General features: G+C 46.8%; 1 protein-coding gene across 1 annotated transcript in view; it reads left to right on the forward strand.

Moving 5' to 3' along the window:
• Nucleotides 1-3,137, forward strand: part of LOC103799124 (sodium/calcium exchanger 1-like) — a gene marked incomplete at its 5' end in the record, with an annotated part of 14,139 nt that overhangs the window by 6,740 nt on the left and 4,262 nt on the right.

Here is a 3,137-nt window from a genome sequence, read left to right on the forward strand (position 1 = left end):
TGGTCAGATCAGATCATATCTGGTCATATCTTCCCTCCCTTGGAGTATTGCCTTTCCCTTGCCCTGTTGTACTGTTCTCACAAGTGCCAGTGCCATGTTTACCAGGATGCCCAGTATAGGATATATTAACATTCCCATATCTGTGGAAGATGAAAGAAAGTTTTGCTCCAGATGTTGTTTTAACAGCTGGAGATACTGTAACTCACTGTCTGGGTGTTACAACCTCACAGTCCAGCCCGGGCTGTGCATCTGCACACGTTAAAGGAAAAAAATCAACCAGCTTAAATTAAATCACTGGTGAAGGCAGTTAGGGTTAATTGTACATTGAAACGCGTGGGGGAGCACTCACATTTCCTACCTTGAACTCTGCTGTAAAGGGTTACCTCTGCCCAGCACAGAGTAATTAATAGTGATGGCTGTACCATTTGCCCTCTGCCTCTGAAAACAAGGACAGGGCATTGTGCAGCAGCTATCTCCTCAAATTGTGATCCCTCCTCTTGTAGCACAGTTTTTCTCAGAGCCTCCAGGCAAGAGCCTCCCATTATTTCGGATACAACATGAACATATCATACAAGACAATCCTTGCTGCAGGTTTTGTAGCTAATAAACTAATCTATGCCAGAATCAATTACTTAATTGCATCCCATATTAAAGCAAAGATAATCACTGATGCTTGGATCCCATTTCTGTGGCACATGTAAAGGCTGCAGTTATGTGAAAGGCCTCTTGCTACCATGTCTTGACTATATAGTTGTGATTAGTGCTAACAGGATAATTAACAAATATTTAGTAAATGTGACATATTTTGGTGAACATGAGCTTGCAGTTGGGGAACAGTAGTTTGTCTCTGAGCTCTGGATGTACCCAGGCTTTAGGTCCTCAAGCTTTGTGCCAGGCAAGTTAGAATGCCTTGAACAGTGGAAGTTGGGTTTGTGTTTTTCCCTGCAGCTCTCCATGGAGAGCAGGTGAAAGTCACCCATTCCCATTTCAAAATGTAACCTCCCAGCTGACGTGTGTGTTTGCAGGGAGGCTGAGCACTGGAGCAGTAGGAGGTTAGGTCTGTGGAAGGCAGGTGGCAGACAAGACTGTGCCACACTGTGCAGTGCCAGTCCACACTGTCCACAGGGCTGAGCCTCTCATCCATAGCTCCTTTATTATGCATCCAACAGCACAAAGCAAAAACATCCTGGGGCTTGTGAGCCTGTTCCTGAATGCACCCTTGGGTCACCATGCAACTTCATTCTGCATTTCAAGTCACCTTCACAAGATCTGGCCAGATCTTCAGGAGAGAGACATCATTGCTGCTTGAAGAAATGATAGACAACTCTGAATGGGTGTTATGACAGTGGCACTCATGTTCATTTTTCAGTCTTTTTCATCATCTCCATAGAGATTTAGGTCTGTAACAGTCCTGCTGCCCTGCAGCTTGGGAGAGGATTAAAATACCTGCTGCAAAATTACAGCATGAGCACGGCGCAATGTATCCTGCCAGTAGCAGCCCTTGTGCACTGAGGAAAAACACAGGCCAACATAGGTTTTCCAGGCTGAAAAGCTGTTCCTTATCTTCACGACAATGCACAGGAATAGGGTATTTATATCTGCTAAAATAGTAACACCGTGCCGCTGATTACCCACTGTTTCTGCCACAGTGAGTTTGAAGCTTTAAAGCCAAGCCACACATAATTTTCCATCAAGTTATGGTAGAGACATCTGCAAAAGTGCTTTGAAGATAAACAATGTGTGCAAAGCTGCACACCAACAGAGTGCTGAGTAGAACTTTTCCCTGGCTGGTCATAGCTTTATTTAGACAATATTGAAAACCTCCAAAGACGATGTCCACTTGGCCTCCACTTTCCCGGGAAGGATGCCATGTCTTGATTCCCCAATTGACTTTTTACCTTTGTGATGAGGCAGAAAGCAATTGTTGTTATGAGCAGCAACAAAGCAAGCAGCTCACCTGGAGCTTCCCCCAGTAACTGCATTGTTGTGGCACAAAGCCACCATTTGAACATGGGGTTAATTGATACCCATGTGTTGGTACACAGTGTACAAGCAAGGCCATTTAATTCACCCTGTGGGAGGCTTTATACATGTTTTTATTCCATCAAACATCCACATTGTGAAGGAAGATGTGAAAGAAGGACTGTTCACCCTGGCCACCAGTGGGGCAGATAAAAGCAGCATGGTCTCATTCAAAAGCTAATGCTGGCCTGATTAGCACTGTAACTGCTGGGAGAAGCAGCTTTTCCCAGGCACAGAGCCATCATCCCTTTAAACCCAGTGTCTGGTGAATGAGACTTTGTCCCCTCACTCACTGTAGTCAAGCAGAGCATAGGCTCAGGCTTCACTGGGTGGGTCTGGCTACTCTGGATCTTGGTCCCTTTTCTCTGCTGTCCTGAGGTGTCCTCCCTGGAAGGAGAGCCAGACTAACTCATGCTGTATGATGGGGATGGACTATATATGGCATCCTCCCATGGTAAGGAGCTTCTTCCAACAGTTATGCAGGGAGATCTGGTGGTCCACATCCTTGGCAGGAAAAAAATACATCAAAGACAATGACAAATCACCAAACAGAGTACAAGGGCTGTCTTTAACACAGCTTGCAGTGACCTTGGAATCCCTGATGTCCATGACTTAGAACTTCATCCTTTTTCCTTGGAGGGCAGCAGGAAGGCTCTCACTGATTTAGGTAGAAAAGAGTCATCTCCCCTTCATATCTAGGCATCATTCCAGTGTGAGCAGGAGGAGTTTTTGACTATGCCACAACACTGGTATTGTGCATTGTAACAGGCTGGAGAAGTTCCATGTTTTCCATGCAGCCTGCCCAGAGGACAGACTGGCCAGTGGGCTCTCCAGATGGTTCATCGGAGCTGCAGGAGCCAGGCAAGAGATCACCAGCCCCAAAGGACTCACTCATGGGGTCAGCCCCACACAGTGGGGACTCCCTCTAGGCTGGATGCCAAGTGGCTTTGGAGAGACAAGTGAGGTGGCAATGCCTGGATCAGGGAAGGAAGAAACCAAGACACCTGCCTGGATCTCCATGGTTCTGCCAGGACCAACAAGATGAAGATGTGCTGGGCCAGTGCTGGGGGAAAGGGCTGAGGACCCAGGGGTGGGGGAAAGAACAGTTCAATGCC

The sequence above is a fragment of the Acanthisitta chloris genome, unplaced genomic scaffold (assembly GCF_000695815.1).
Source record: "Acanthisitta chloris isolate BGI_N310 unplaced genomic scaffold, ASM69581v1 scaffold8610, whole genome shotgun sequence".
Classification (NCBI taxonomy): Eukaryota; Metazoa; Chordata; class Aves; order Passeriformes; family Acanthisittidae; genus Acanthisitta; species Acanthisitta chloris.